Source organism: Chlorocebus sabaeus, chromosome 2 (assembly GCF_047675955.1).
Source record: "Chlorocebus sabaeus isolate Y175 chromosome 2, mChlSab1.0.hap1, whole genome shotgun sequence".
NCBI lineage: Eukaryota > Metazoa > Chordata > Mammalia > Primates > Cercopithecidae > Chlorocebus > Chlorocebus sabaeus.
In genome coordinates, this window is record NC_132905.1 from 64,000,440 (window position 1) to 64,017,827 (window position 17,388).

The 17,388-nt window shown below is 39.8% G+C and overlaps 1 protein-coding gene across 3 annotated transcripts in view; it reads right to left on the reverse strand.

Annotated features, from left to right (window-relative positions):
* Window positions 1-17,388, reverse strand: part of CSNK2A1 (casein kinase 2 alpha 1) — a 63,457-nt gene that overhangs the window by 30,683 nt on the left and 15,386 nt on the right. Inside the window, exon 2 of one of the 3 annotated variants that reach the window (XM_037993992.2) lies at window positions 15,930-16,046. The exons of the other annotated variants lie outside the window; for them this stretch is intronic. The gene's annotated coding sequence lies outside the window, so the exon portion shown is untranslated. The remainder of the gene's footprint in view (window positions 1-15,929; window positions 16,047-17,388) is intronic. 3 annotated transcript variants of the gene reach the window in all.

Genomic DNA, 17,388 nt, shown 5'->3' on the forward strand with positions numbered 1-17,388 from the left:
ATTATTTCTATTTCTTTGATTTTATAAAACCTGGGTGACATTAATCTATTTTCACTTAGTATCAGTTAAAGGTGTAACCACACACACACACAAACACATCAAACATGCAAAAAAACAGATGTTTTCTTGTATTTTTTCTTCTTCCCAAAGAAACAAGGTCACCTATGTTGCAGGATTGGATGACTTTCTGTGACTCCTATGCCTGCACTGACAGCAATGAAAGATACTAGGAAAACAGTAGATAAAGCTGTGGGTGTGAATATGGCCAAAATAGTATAAACAACAGCATGAACCCAAAAGAAACACTATCCCCAGAAATTTATGACTTTTAATATACTAAACTTTTAAATTCTCAGCCTCTCCTCTGACTGAAACAGTATCTTTCTCTTTAGTCTCTACATACCTTTACACTTCACTCTTCCGGTTAACATTTTATACTTGTAAGACAGCCTTCATCTGTGGATCTAAAACCCCTCTTCCTATAGCTTAAAAAGTGATCTCTCTGTTGGGCTTTTTCCCAGCTTTGGTTCATCACTTATAAAACTTAACTGTGCTTGCAGACTGAAGGGAAAATGAAGTGAGATGATCTTCCAGAAAGGGCTCAGAAACACCAAATGCATGTAAATTTGTATTAAGTAATTACTATCCCCTAGTTCCTTAGTGAAAGCTAATAAGCAGAAACCTATCTTTGCAGAATCTTCATTCTTTAAAATACAAAAATTATAGTAGCTGTGATTAGCTCCCGGCTCCTGAGTTAACCCGAGGGCTAACTCACAAGGAGACATGACATTAAAAAATGAGTCCTAATTTCTCCCTGGAAATCATCTGACATATGGAGAATAGCCAACTCCTATTACTAGTCCATGTACATTCTTATCACCCAGTCGTCTTCTGCTGTCTCAAGGCCCTGGCATCCTCTGTGAGGAGTAGAAAAAGACTAATTACCAACGAAACTCTTGAGATTCTCAAGTACTTGTGTGAATGACCCTTGAAGCTTTGGGGATCATCAACTGGGACCTAATTTATGAACTAGCAGATCTGATTCTCCACTGGGAAGACAACAAGCTAACTGTTTTTGCAGTACCCCTAAAGAGGTGCTTCACCTTACTGTCATACATACCAAATAATCTGCTTATAGTAAGAAAGGTATTCACATGAATTTCAAATGGCTGGCCTTCATTAATTATACGGCAAAATAAAACAGAGGGTTCTTCAACTATGACTCTGTAACTTCAGATAGATAAAAGGGTACTAAGGGATTGGGGGTTAAGGGATGGTGATAAAAAGGGGATGTGGAGCCCAGTGTGGTGGCTCATGCCTATAATCCCAGCACTTTGGGAGGATCACTTGAGCCCAGGAGTCTGAGACCACCCTGGGCAACATAGCGAGACCTCCTCTCTACCAATAACATAAAAATGAGCTGGGTGTAGTGGAGTACAGCTGTGGTCCCAGGTACTTGGTAGGCTGAGGTGAGAGGATCACTTGAGCCTGGGAGGTCAAGGTTGCAGTAAGCCATGATCTCGCCACTGCACTCCAACGTGGGTGACAGAGAAAGATCCTGTCTCAAAAACAAACAAACAAACAAACAAAAAACAAAAACAAGAGGGGATGTGAAAACACAGAAAAGAGAGGTCAAAGATAAATATTATCATTATTATTTTTTTGAGACAGGAGATAGGGTCTTGCTCTGTCACCCAGGCTGGAGTGCAGTGGTGCAATCTCGGCTCACTGAAACCTCCACCTGACCTCCTGGGCTTGAGCAATCCTCCCACCTCAGCCTCCCGAGTAGTTGGGACTATAGCAGTAGGCCATCAGGCCCAGCTAATATTTGTATTTTTTGTAGAGACGCGGTTTCGTCATGATGCCCAGGCTGGTCTCAGACTCCTGGACTCAAGTGATCCACCAGCCTCGGCCTCCCAAAGTGCTGAGATTACAGGTGCGAGCCACCGTGCCCAACCAAGATAAACATTATCTTATTTAGAAATAGTATTTCACTTATACCTCTGCAAATGCATAAGTATATTCACATGTAGCCCAACAGGAAGAAAACACACAGCCTACATTTCTCAATTTTTGCTTTGATTCTTCCCTACATTCCTTATTTTGTCTACCCCTTAAATATATAACCATCTACTATGAAAAAGTACTGTCCTAGGCCTTAGGAATATAAGTGAACAAGGCAGAACAGGGGTGAGACAAGTATGCCATTAAAGATTTTACCTATGGATGCAATTTATAGATTCAATGTCATCCCCATCAAGCCACCAATGACTTTCTTCACAGAACTGGAAAAAACTACTTTAAAGTTCATATGGAACCAAAAAAAAGCCCGTATTGACAAGACAATGCTAGGCCAAAAGAACAAAGCTGGAGGCATCACTACCTGACTGCAAGCTATACTACAAGGCTACAGTAACCGAAACAGCATGGTACTGGTACCAAAACAGAGATATAGACCAATGGAACAGAAGAGAGCCCTCAGAAATAATACCACACATCTACAACCATCTGATCTTTGACAAACCTGACAAAAACAAGAAATGGGGAAAGGATTCCCTATTTAATAAATGGTGCTGGGAAAACTGGCTAGCCATATGTAGAAAGCTGAAATTGGATCCCTTCCTTACACCTTATACAAAAATTAATTCAAGATGGATTAAAGACTTAAATGTCAGACCTAAAGCCATAAAAATCCCAGAAGAAAACCTAGGCAATACCATTCAGGACATAGGCATGGGCAAGGACTTCATGTCTAAAACACCAAAACCAATGGCAACAAAAGCCAAAATTGACAAATGGGATCTAATTAAACTAAAGAGCTTCTGCACAGCAAAAGAAACTACCATCAGAGTGAACGGGAAACCTACAGAATGGGAGAATATTTTTGCAATCTACCATCTAACAAAGTGCTAATATCCAGAATCTACAAAGAACCTAAACAAATTTACAAGAAAAAAAATCAAACAACCCCATCAAAAAGTGGGTGAAGGACATGAACAGACACTTCTCAAAAGAAGACATTTATGCAGCCAACAGACACATGAAAAACTGCTCATCATCACTGGCCATCAGAGAAATGCAAATCAAAACCACAATGAGATATCATCTCACACAAGTTAGAATGGTGATTACTAAAAAGTCAGGAAACAACAGGTGCTGGAGAGGATGTGGAGAAATACGAACACTTTTACACTGTTGGTGGGACTGTAAACTAGTTCAACCATTGTGGAAGACAATGTGGTGATTCCTCAAGGATCTAGAACTAGAAATACCATTTGACCCAGCCATCCCATTACTGGGTATATACCCAAAGGACTGTAAATCATGCTGCTATAAAGACACATGCACACTTATGTTTATTGTGGCACTATTCACAATAGCAAAGACTTGGAACCAACCCAAATGCCCATCAATGACAGACTAAAGAAAATGTGGCACATATACACCATGGAATACTATGCAGCCATAAAAAAGAATGAGTTCACGTCCTTTGCAGGGACATGGATGAAGCTGGAAACCATCATTCTCAGCAAACTATCGCAAGGACAGAAAACCAAACACCGCATGTTCTCACTCATAGGTGGGAACTGAACAATGAGATCACTTGGACACAGGAAGGGGAACATCACACACCAGGGCCTGTTGTAGGATAGGGGGAGGGGGGAGGGATAGCATTTGGAGATATACCTAATATAAATGACGAGTTAATGGGTGCAGCACACCAACATGGCACATGCATACATATGTAACAAACCTGCACATTGTGCACATGTACCATAGAATTTAAGGTATAATAATAAAAAAATAAAAAAATAGATTTTACCTATGGACTAAGGGTAACAGAAACTCGTTGAAAAGTTTTAAGCAGAAAAGTGACCCATACATATTGTTTTTAAAATTTTTACTCTGGCTGAGTGGGGGAACAGGACTTAGGGAGACAGAAGGCTGTTACAGTAGCACATGTGAGAAATGATGACCTAAGGTGGTGGCAGTGGAGATCATTGGACTAATATGAGAAACAAAATTTATGGTGTAAAATCAATAGCTCTGAGTCAACTGGAAAATGTTGTATTAAGTGGGAGGTGACTCTTGGATTTCTTGCTTGACAGATTGTCGGTGCCATTCACGGAGATAAAAGTGCACAAGACAGGTTTTGGGCTTAAGGTTAAAATGGCTTTGAATCATTCAAACGAAGATTCTGAATAGGCAGTTAGATATTACAAGTCTGGAGCTAAAACAGTTTCTCAGCTTTAAGTATCTAATTCTCCCAACAACTCTATGAGGCAAGCATTAGTTTCTCTATCTACAAATAAGAATAGCCTAAGTTCAGTAGCTTGACCAAGAATATCCAATACAGTTACAGTTGGTATTCAAAGACAGTGAGTTGCCCCCAAGTTTTCTCACTCCTACAGAACATAATCACTTTCTACTGCACATTCACATACACACCAGTCTTCACATCTTAATTTCTCAACTGGACCCTAAGTTCTACAAAGTTAAGAACCATGCTTAATTTACCTTTTTAATTTACAGTACCTAGCCTAAGGCTTTGCATTTTGTAGCACATTCAGTAAACATTATTTGGTGATCAAATTAATCTTGGCTTATTTTTTTAAAATGAAATGAAAATCAAGTTGCATCCAAAGTATAGGGTGTTCCTAAATACTTCAGGTCATTTGGTACACAACTAGGAGAACTGGAAAACCAAGTCAAAGGTTCTTGAGTAATTGTTCCCTTCCCTCTCTCTTTCCCAATACTACAGCTTCTATTAAATAACAGGACTACAACTAGGATTTGTCTTTTTTCCCTCGATAATTCAAATTAAGAGGATATTGAAGAAACTTGATTTTAGCAATTTTTATAGCAGCTTATTTGCAAAACGGAAAAAGTGCCTGAGTCCCAGATATTTGGAAGATCGATTCTCCTCTCCACTGTTCATAATACTAGTATATCTTAAGGCAATCTAACAGAAAATGCACTGCCTTTCTTATTAAGTTCCATTTTAAATTGTCTTACTTAGTGCTTACTGTTCCCATGTAATTGCATAAAAGGAGGTGTAACTTTAGTGGCTAACTATTTCAGACCACTACATCCACCTTAACGCCATCAGAATGACTTTGAAGACATGGCTAAGTCGTATATGCTCAATGTTTAGCCTAACAGAAGCCAATAATCAGTTATGAGAAAAGCACCACGTCAATGAATTTTTCCCTACTGAAGTCAGACCACATCAAAGCCAACTGCACGGATCTGCATGACTTATTCTTTAATAAAGTATAAGTAAATAAAAAGAAAATGTCATTAAACCATAAGGAAAAATTGTCTATTGCCAAAATCATAAGTTTACTGATATACACTGAATATAGCAAAATTAATTTCAATAAAAACTCCTCTTGCCCTTAGCTAGCCCCTCCTTTTAATCTCTTATGTTCAGTTGTTATTTTTCAATCTGGCAACTAAAAAAAAACTAGAGGCTTAGTAACAGTCCAATACCAGAAAATTATACAAACAAGTTTGCTTAGTCATTTCTGCTAATGTATTTTTATTGATGAATTTCCTAGTATTAGAAATGGAAAAGATCATTCTAGAACTTTAAGTCAATTTTTGAACTGTAATACAATTAGTTCTTTTTAACCCTAATGTTTACCAGTCTCCATCTTAAAAGGAAAAAAAAAAAATCTCTCTCTCATCCCTAAATGAACCATACCAAATGAACAAGACTCATCATCATCCAGACAGGACAAAGATTTCTATAGTAAAGAATGAGGAATGTGCTTAGATTGCACTGACTGCACGATTTAGGACTGCTTGTTTAAAGGAAAAGCAGTTATATAGGAAAACACCTTTTATGCACTGCTGCAGAGAATGAACTCTTATTCCAAGCAATCAGGCAACATAAACTGGTAAGAGATAAACAAGACTTGTGAAACTCAGGGAGAGCTTAAATATGTATACTTTTCTACCTTGCTATAGAAGCAAAGAGAAAAATTCAGTCAAACTTGTCCATTTCCCTTTACAAAAGTGGCACTGATTAGAAAGTCAAATGAATAAAAAAAAGCACAAGTAGCTAATGTTACCTGAATTACTTATTTCAAACGTCCACACTTACCCTTAATTTCTCTCTTCCTTTCAAATCAAGAGCAGAATGCTCATGCAGTAAGCATTTACTGAATGTTTACTATATACCAGGAAATGTGTGCCTGACTGCCAGGAAGGCATTCTTTCTCTTGGCCCTGGAGAATAAAGAGAAAGTATCTCTGCCCTCAGACAAAGAAAACAGACCATTACAATCTCAAGTGATCAGTGCTTGAAAGAATTAAGTCATGGTGGTCTATAGACATTGAAAGGTATTTAAACCATCACCAACCCATCATTCATGCAACCGATATTTATGGAGTATCTAAAATGGGGAAAAACTGTAAGGAAAAAAAAAAAACTATGCTTAAAGTATACATAGGAATTATTCAGACGGAAAATATTAAAACAAGAAATTGCAAAGTGTAACACTTTAAAGCAAGTTAGGAATTTTAAAGACCTATAATTTTGTACCCTAAAATGACCAAAGGCTGGCACATTTTTTTTTTTATCTCCTATAAGAAACGTATCATTGGATGCGACATGCAACATGGCATCAGGTTTAAACAAGCAACTGATGTGCAAAAAAAGCACATCAGGTCAGCAACCTTTTTATATCTGATTTGGAGACTGTTAGTTTACTCGACAATTACCATTTGCGCTTAAAACAAAAAATATCATTAATTAACAAGCTTTGGAATTCTTTTTCTTTTTCTACTTCCAACACTATTCAGTTCCTTGTCGCCCAGGCTAGAGTGAAGTGGCACAATCATAGCTCACTGCCACCTTGAATTCCTGGGCCCAAGTAATCCTCCCACCTCAGCCTCCCAAGTAACTGAGGCTACAGGTATGTGTCACCATGCCTGGCCCACTCAATTTTAAATAAGACAGAGAAGTAATTATAGCCAAAAGGGAATAGAAAATGCAAACCCAGAGATACAAGCAAGCAAGGAAGCCCAGAAAGCCTTTGTTGATCCTGAAAATTAGAATTTTGTTCTCACATAAACCAAAGCCCAGGGCTCTCACAAGATAAAAAGTCTAATAGGAGGCCCTCTTCATAAGGTGGGACTTTGGAGGGACACATCCTAACAGTGAGAGTGGTTGGGGAGTAGAAGATCCAGGGAGGAATTAAAGCCCTACTGGAGGGAGTATCATATCTTAAGCTCGTTTTAAGGTGGTCTCTGGATTAGTGCCCCTGCATACCTGAAATAAGCAAGCTCTCCATGGAGAAAAGTACCTTACTGTGGGCCTCAAATGATTACTACAAATATCTATTTTTATTTATTTATTTATTTATTTATTTATTTATTTATTTTTATTTTTTTGAGACAGAGTCTCGCTCTGTCACCCAGGCTGGAGTACAGAGGCCTGATCTCAGCTCACTGCAAGCTCCGCCTCCCAGGTTCATGCCATTCTCCTGCCTCAGCCTCTGCTACAGGTACCTGCCACCATGCTCGGTTAATTTTTTGTATTTTTTTTTTTTAATTAGAGACAAGGTTTCACCGTGTTAGCCAGGATGGTCTCGATCTCCTGACCTCGTGATCTGCCCGCCTCGGCCTCCCAAAGTGCTGGGATTACAGGTATGAGCCACCACGACCAGCCAAATATCTATTTTTAAATACAATGTCCTAGCAGATCTCAAAAAACAAGAGGAAAAATATAGTGAAATCGTTTAATATACTTTTTTTTTTTTTTTGGCAACAAAGTCTTGTTCTGCCGCCAAGGCTGGTGTGCAGTGGCATGATCTCAGTTCACTGCAACCTCTGTCTCCCAAGTTCAAGTGAATCTCCTGCTTCAGCCTCCAGAGTAGCTGGGACTGTAGGTGCACACCACCATGCCCAGCTAATTTTTGTATTTTTAGTAGAGAGGGGGTTTTGCCATGTTGGCCAGGCTGGTCTTGAACTTCTGACCTCAAGTGACCCGCCCATCTTGGCCTCCCAAAGTGCTGTGATTATAGGTGTGAGCCACCACGCCCAGCCAGTTTGATATACTTTTAATTGGTACTAGCAGAAAAGGAGAGAATGGGATAAAGGCAGTAACTGAAGATAGTTGAAAATATCCTAGAAGCAATTAGACACAATCAAATTCCAGAAGCAAACAATGTCCAAACAAGATCAATAAAAAGAAATCCAAAACCAAACATATCATCACAAAATAGCAGGAAAAAACAAAGATTAGCTGGGTGCAATGGCACAGGCCTGTAGCCCCAGCTATTTGGGAGGCTGATGCAGGAGGACTGCTTGTGCCCAGGAGTTGGAGGCCAGCCTGGGCAAAACAGCAAGACCTTGTCTCAAACAAAAACAAAAAACTAAAGACAAAGATAAACCTAAAAAGCAAGTACAGAAAGAAAAACGCAGATTATATTCAAAGAGCAACATCAGAACAGCTGATTTTTTAAAACCAACAATGAAGCCAAGATAGTTTAATACCTGCAGTATGCTGAAAAAAAATAGCTGCCAAATTAAAATTCTGTTATCAAGCAAATGTCTCTAAAGAAAGAAGAAAAATAATCCCATTTTGGAAGGTCTGAATTGAAAGAGAAAATAAAGAGCAAAAAAGAGGAAAATTTACAGACAGCTCCAAATAAACATTGATTATACAAAAGAATAACAACAATACCTTGAGAAGTTTTTAAAAATAGAAGACATAACAATAAAAACACAGTGTATTGAGAAGATTTCAAAGTATTCTTTCTAAAGTTCTTTTATTATATGAAAAAAAGATAAAATTACAATACCAGGCTTTGTTAAGTTATAGTTGCAAGTCACAACATGTATGACGACAACTAATTACAGAATAAAAATAACACGTATTTCCAAACCAGAAAGGGGGAAAAGTAAAATCATAAAAAGAATCCAAAAGAATGTTAAGGGAGAAGAACAAAATCTAGAACATAAGAAACATAGGGAAAAAAAGTTAAACTGGAATATGATTAATTATATCAAATATAAGTGGAATAAATTATCCAGGTAAAAGACAAAGACTATCATGTCAGACCAAATTAAAAAAGAAATCCAAATGAACCAGAATAACCCAAACAATTCTGAAAAATCATAAAGCTGGAAGAATTATGCTATCTGATTTTAAACTTATTACAAGGCTATAGTTGTCAAAACAGTGTACTGGCAAAAGGATAAAACATAGATCAAGGGAACAGAATAAAGAGTACAGAAATACACCCACACAAATAAGGCCAATTAATTTTTGACAAAGGTACAAAGGCAGTTCAATGGAGAAAGGACATATATATATATATATATATATATTTTCAAACACCACGGTCTGCCTCCAGGTTGGAGTGCAGGGGCATGATCTCAGCCCACTGCAACTTTTGCCTACCGGGTGCAAGTGATTCTCCTGCCTCAGCCTCCCAAGTAGCTACAACCACAGGTGTGGGTCAGCATGCCCTGCTCATTTTTGTATTTTTACTAGAGACAGGGTTTTACCATATTGCCCAGGCTGGTCTCAATTTTCCTTTTTTTTTTTTTGAGACGGAGTCTTGCTCTGTCGCCCAGGCTGGAGTGCAGTGGCGCGATCTCGGCTCACTGCAAGCTCCACCTCCCGGGTTCGCACCATTCTGCCTCAGCCTCTCGAGTGGCTGGGACTATAGGCGTCCACCACCACGCCTGGCTAATTTTGTGTATTTTTGGTAGAGACGGGGTTTCACCGTGTCAGTCAAGATGGTCTCGATCTCCTGACCTCATGAACTGCCTGCCTGGGCCTCCCAAAGTGCTGGGATTACAAGCATGAGCCACCAAGCCCGGCCTAGTCTCAAATTTCTGAGATCAACTGACCCACCCACTTTGGCCTCCCAAAGTGCTGGGATTACAGGCATAATAATCTTTTCTATAAATTGTTTTGGAAGACTTGGAGATCAGTATGCAAAAAATCATAAACTTCAATCTAAATCTCACACTTTATATAAATGATAATCCATAATGAATCATAGATATAAACGTAAAACTTGGGCCAGATGCGCTAGCTCATGACTGTATAATCCCAGCCTGGGTGACAAGGCAAGACTCTACCTCTGGGGAAAAAACCAACAACATATAAATGTAAAATTATCAAATCTTCTTGCATCCAGGGGTTAGGCAGAGTTTGAAGACATGACATTAAAGACATGGGCTGTAAAATTCATAAACTGAACTTCATCAACATTAAAATATTTCTGCTCTGTGAAAGTCACTATTTAGAAAATAAGCCAGACACAAGAAGAATGTATTTGCAAATCACAAATCTGAATAAAGAACTTGTATCTGTAACATATAAAAAACTCAACAATAAGAAAACTCAATTTAAAAATGGGCAAAAGACATGAACATACACACCACAAAAGAAAATACACAGGTAAGTTGAGTATGTGAAAAGATACACAACACTTCCAGACAGCAGAGAAAATGAAATTAAATCATACCACTACCACTACAGATCTATTAAAATAGCTAAAATTAAAAAAAAAACAAAACAAAACTGACTATACCAAAAGCTGGTGTGGATGCAGAGTAACAGTAACTAATTCATTCCTGGTGGGAAAGCAAAATGGTTTTGGAAAACAGTTTGGCAGTTTCTTACATTAAACATGTACTTAACTATACAACCAGCATTCCCACTCCTAGGTATTTACTCAAGAGAAATGGAAACCTGTATCTACACAAAAACCTACACACAAACATTTAAGGCAGCTTTATCTACAATTGTGAAAAAATAGAAACAACCAAGGTGTCCAACAGTTACATGAATAAACAAATGGTTTGCCATGGGATGCTTAGCAATGAAAAGGAACAGATTACTGATTTGTGCAACGAAATGGGTGAATCGTTTTTCTTTTTTTAGTAGAGACAGGGTCTTGCTTTGTTGCCCAGGCTGGTCTCAAACGCCTGGCCTCAAGCAATCCTTTGGCTTCAGCCTCCCAAAGTGGCAGGATTACAGGTGTGAGCTGCTACACCTGAACAATATGGTGAATCTTAAAGTGAAGAAGCCAGAAACAAAAGCCTACATATTGTATACTTCCATTTACATCATGGGTCCCCAGTCTCCGGGCCATGGGCCTGTACCAGTTTGTGGCCTGTTAGGAACCAGGCTACACAGCAGGAGATGAGCAGCGGGAGTCACTCGCATTACTGCCTGAGCTCTGCCTCCTGTTCGATCAGCAACATTAGATTCTCATAGGAGAACCCTACTGTGATCTGCGCATGTGAGGGATCTAGGTTTCGTGCTCCTTATGAGACTCTAACGCCTGATGATCTGTTATCATCAGGCACTAGATTCTTGAGGAGGTGGAGCTCAATTTTCCTCCTTTTAGAAAAGGAAATAAGCATGGAAAGAGAGCCTAAATTTCTCCCTTTCCATGCTTATTAATCACAAGGACATTCCTAAGTCCAATGGGCTTGGAAACGGAGAAATAGCAACTCTACAGTAGAAAAACCTGGCAGACTTTACTGAAGTATCACTAGTGTTAAGTCACTTTGACATCATATGCCCCTGATACAATGTGATGAGAAGGGCACTTCACCTCTGTGGCAGTCTTCTCAAAAATCCATAACCACAATCTTGAGAAAATATCAAACCTGTACTGAAGGACATTCTATAAAATACATCACCAGTCTTCTTCAAAAGTTTCCAAGTAATGAAAATTAAAGACAGACTAAGAAGCTTCACAGACTGGAGAATACTAAGGAGACATGATGACTAAATTAATGTGGTATCCTGGACTGGCTCCTTGAACAGAAAAAGGATATAACTGGTAAAATCCAAATAAAGCTTGCAGTTGAGTTAATACTATTATACCGATGTTAATTTCTTAATTATTTTATTATTTATATTTTATTATTCATTTTTCTTTTTTTAGAGATGGGGTCTCACTTTGTCACCCAGGCAGGAGTCCAGTGGTGTGATCCTAGCTCTCCCAGTTCACAGCAGCCTCGAACTCATGGGCTCAAGCGATCCTCCTGCCTCAGCCTCCTAAGTAGCTAGGACTACAGGCACATGTCACCATGCCCACCTAACTTTAATTTTTTGTAGAGATGGGGTCTTGCCATGTTGCCCAGGTTGCTCTCAAACTTCTGGCCTCAAGCAATCCTCCCCACCACGGCCTCCAGTTACCAGGGTAGCAGGTGTGAGCCACCACGCCTGGCCGAATTTCTTAGTGTTGATGACATATCACCGCTATGGCAAGATGTGAACATTAGGAGATACTGAGGGAAGCATATATGGAGATTCTATCTGTAACTCCTGTAAATCTAAAATTTTCAGTGTTACAAGTTAAACACTGCCAATATTTAACTTGAAATGCTAAAGAGGATGAGATGCTAGAGAAGATGAGGAAAAACTGAAACTCATACATTTCTAGTGTGAATGCAAAATAGTACTGTACAGCCATTCTAGAAAACAGTTTGGCAACTTCTTTACAAAGAAGTTAAATGTACATTTTTCATATGACCCAGCAATCCAACTCAGTTATTTACCCTAGAAAAATGAAAACTGACGTCCACAAAAGCCTATAATGTTATGTTCACAGCAGCTCTATTCATAATCATCAAAGAATGAAAACCAAAATGTCCTTCAAGGAGTGAATGGATAAAAATAACTATAATCTATCCATAAACGGAATACTACTAATAAAAAGGAACTAACCATTTACACACACAATAAATTTGATGAATCTCAGAGGCAGTATGCTGAATGAAATAAGCCAGTCTCAAAATATTACATAATGTTTGATTTCATTTATATGAACATTCATGAAAAGATAAAACTGTAGTGAGGCTGGGCACAGTGGCTCACACCTGTAATCCCAGCACTTTGGGAGGTTGAAGCGGACGGATCACTAGGTCAGGAGATCAAGACCATCCTAGTTAACATAGTGAAAACCAGTCTCTACTAAAAATACAAAAAATTAGCCGGGCATGGTGGCGGGCGCCTGTAGTCCCAGCTACTCGGGAGGCTGAGGCAGAAGAATGGCATAAACCTGGGAGGTGGAGCTTGCAGTGAGCCGATGCGCCAATGCACTCCAGCCTGGGTGAGAGCGCGAGACTCTGTCTCAAAAAAAAAAAAAAAAAAAAAAAAAAACCAAAAAACTGTACTAACTCAGAACAGAAACAGTGGTTGCTAGAGATTAGGGGTGGGAGGCTGGGTATGTTACCATGGGTAACATGCAGAAGGTGATATAACTGTTCTATGTCCCAGTTGTGATGGTAGTTACTTGAATCTATGTATATATTAAAATTCATAAAACAGTATACACAAAAAGGAGTCAATTTTACTGTGTATTAATTGGAAAAAGAAAATTTAAAAAAAGGAAAAAAATTCTATCACATGCTGTCTAAAAGAGATACACCTAGGCTGGGCACGGCTGCTCACGCCTGTAATCCCAGCACTTTGGGAGGCCGAGGTGGGCAGATCACCTGAGGTCAGGAGCTCAAGACCACCCTGGCCAAAACAGTGACACCCATCTCTACTAAAAATACAAAAATGAGCTGGGTGTGGTGATGCATGCCTGTAGTCCCAGCTACTCTTAGAGGCTGAGGCAGGGGAATCACTTGAACCAGGGAGGTGAAGGTTGTAGCGAGATAGCACCATTGCACTACAGCCTGGGAGACAGAGTGAGACTCCTTCTTGTAAAAAAAAAAAAAAAAATTAATAAACAAATAAGTAAAAGAGATACATCTAAGTCAGGTGTGGTGGCTCACATCTATAATCCTAGCACTTTGGGAGGCCAAGGTGGGTGCATCACTTGAGGTCAGGAGTTTGAGATCAGCCTGGCCAACATAGCGAAACCTCATCTCTACTTAAAAACAACAACAACAACAACAACAACAACAACAACGACAACAAAACACAAAACTTAGCTGGGTGTGGTGGCAGGTGCCTATAATCCCAGCTACTTGGGAGGCTGAGGCTGGAGAACTGCTTGAACCCAGGAGGTGGAGGTTGCAGTGAGCACTCCAGCATGGGTGACAGAGACTCCATCACAAAATAAATAAATAAATAAATAAATAATACATTTAAAACATCGGATATATACACATGATGTATACATGCATTGAAACATCACAATACATCACAATATATCCCATAAATATGTATGATTATATATCAATTAGAAATTAAGAGCTGGGCAGAGCTCAGGGATCCCTGCACTTTGGGAGACTGAAGAGGAAAGATGGTTTGAGGCTGAGTTCGTGACCAGCCTGGGCAACACAGCAAGACTACCATCTCTACAGAAAAATTTAAAAGCTAGCTAAGTATGGCGCACGCACCTGTGATCCTAGCTACTCAGAAGGCTGAAGTAGGAGATCATGCGAACTCAGGAGTTCAAGGCTTCAGTGAGTTATGATCACAGTGCTGCACTCCAACCTGGCTGACAGAGACCCTGCCTCAAAATCAATCAATCAATCAATCAATTTTAAATAAAATAAAACATAGGCTACACATAGTTTGTTCATAAAAATCCAATATTTCAAAACATGTGGGATACAATTAAAGCAGGACTTAGAAATGTATAAACTTAGGCCAGGCGCAGTTGCTCATGCCTGTAATCCCAGCACTTTGGGAGGCTGAGGTGAGTGGATCACTTGAACCTAGGAGTTCGAGACCAGCCTGGGCAACACAGCAAGATCTTGCCTCTACAAAAGTAAAAATTAAAAAAATCAGCTAGGCACAGTGGCTCACACCTGTAATCCCAGCACTTTGGGAGGCCGAGGCAGGCGGATCACAAGGTCAGGAGATCAAGACCATCCTGGCTAACAGGGTGACACCCTGTCTCTACTAAAAATACAAAAATTAGCTGGGCATGGTGGTGGACGCCTGTAGTCCCAGCTACTCAGGAGGCTGAGGCAGGAGAATGGTGTGAACCTGGGAGGCGGAGCTTGCAGTGAGCTGAGATGGCACCACTGCACTCCAGCCTGGTGATACAGTGAGACTCTATCTCAAAAAAAGACAGACAGACAGAGAGAAAGAGAGAGAGGGAAGGAGGGAGGGAGGGAGAATTAGGGTAAATGTCCAATATCAAGAATGAAAATGAGGCAGTGAGAGAAATTAGGGTAAACGTCCAGTATAATGAATGGAAATGATACATCACTACAGATCCTACAGATGGTAAAAAGATAAGACAATATCATGAACAACTCTTGCCCATAAGCTTGAAATTCCCAGAAGAAAAATAATTTATGAAAACTGATACAAGATGCCAGTCTGATTCTCAGGAAGAAAAAACAAAAACTGACACAAAAAATGAAAACCATAAATGGTCCCATAACCAATAAATTCAATCAGTATTGTTTCAACCTGTTCTATCCTAATGTCTTTGTACTGCACAGCTTAACATTTTTTCAAAACATTTGTTTAAACTGAACTTGCTTCCCACTCCTCTCCAGGTCTCTCTGCTTTTATACATTGATTATGCCTTCCAATACTGCTAAGAGAAATCCTACTCACCCTTCAAGAATCAGCAAACTTTACATCCGCTATGAAGCATTCCCATCTCTCTCCAAAATGAGCCAAGTACCTCTTCTACAGGGCCACAGCAACCCCATATACTCTCTGACATTGTCACACTGAATGTATTTTGTTTACATACACCTCTCTCCTCAGATTAAGAATTCAAGTACTTGGACTTTGATTTATTTCTCTTGGCGTAAGCCCTGTGGTTCACCCCATTGCCCAGGCTGGTCTCAAACTCCTGAACTCAGGTGATCCAACCGCTTCAGCCTCCCAAAGCACTAGGGTTACAGGCACGAGCCACTGTGCCCTGCCTGTGGTTGATTTTTAAAATGCTCCTCAGTCTTACCTATAAATGTTATTGCATCCATCCTTTTTAAACCAGAGAAAAAAGGTTTCCTGCTATCACTTACCAAAGAGATGTGAAACTAGTCAGTATGGGTGAATGATGTTTCTTGGAGCTTTTATGAGGTTCCAGGCTGCATGATTTACCATGTGATGAGCACACTGCTTGACAAGCCTTGACAGAGCTACAAAAACAGTTCAGCACTCCGTTACTGAATGGATCTTGGATTTAAAAGACATCATGAGGTTGCAGAAGAATAAGTACACTAGAACCACTAACACCTACATCTGATGTTGGATATGTGATTTAACCTACCTGATTAAAGTGAGAAAACTGCAGAATATAAGGATTATCACCCTTCTCCCACTCCCTTCTTCACTGCCATGAAGGTAGGTTACATACGAGACAACCATCATCTCTGTAGGTGATCAACAACCAACAGTTAATAAGGTAGGTTGTCCTAAAACTGACAAAAATAGAACAGGCTGGAAGCAAGGGCAGTAAAACTGGTTGCCTTTCAATTCTGAAGATATTATGTGAATGCCTATGTCAGTCACCGATTCTTGGGATGTATCTTTTTTGTGTGTGTGACAGGGTCTTGCTCTGTTACCCAGGCTGGAATGCAGTGGTACGATCACAGCTCACTGCAGCCTTGACCTCCCAGGCTCAAGCAATCCTCCTCCCTCAGCTTCTTTAGTAGCTGGGACCATAGGCATACACTACTGTCCCCTGCTAATTAAATTTTTTTCTTTTTTTCTTTCTTTCTTTTTTCTTTTTTGCTGAGATGTGGTTTTGCTATGCTACCCAGGCTGGTCTGGAAGTCCTAAGCTCAAGCAATCCTCCTACCTTGGCCTCCCAAGATGCCGGGATTACAGGCATGAGACACTATGCCCAGCCAGATTTATCACTGTTAAACCAGCAAGTCCATGACCTAAGTAATGTCTTTCTCATTTTACGGAAGGCAAAACTGCGTAACCTTCCCAATGTCAAAGATAGTGATTGGAAAACATTTGTCTAGATTCACAGCCTATTCTTTTGTTCTATAGCAAGGGACTGTAAACTGGGACCACAAACACAGCTAACCCCCATACCCAGGGTTTCAGTTACCCGCAGTCAACTGCAGTCTGAAAATATTAAATGGAAAATTCCAGAAATAAACAATTTGTAAGTTTTATTTTTGTTTGTTTTTAGAGATGGGGCTTCACTCAGTCACCCAGGCTGGAGTGCAATGGTGCAACCGTGGCTCACTGTAGCAGCCTCTACCTCCCATCTCTGCCTCCCTTGTAGTTGGGACCACGGGCATATACCACCACTCCCAGCTTTTTTTTTTTTTTTTTTGTAAAGGTTTCTCACTACGTTGTCCAGGCTGGTCTTGAACTCCTGGGCTCAAGCAATCCTCCCACGTTACCCTCCCAAAGTGCTGGGATTACAGGCATGAGCCATTGCATCCAGCCATGTTTTAAATTGTACATGGTTCTGAGTAATGTGATGAAATCTTGCACCATCTCGTACCATCCCGCCCTGGA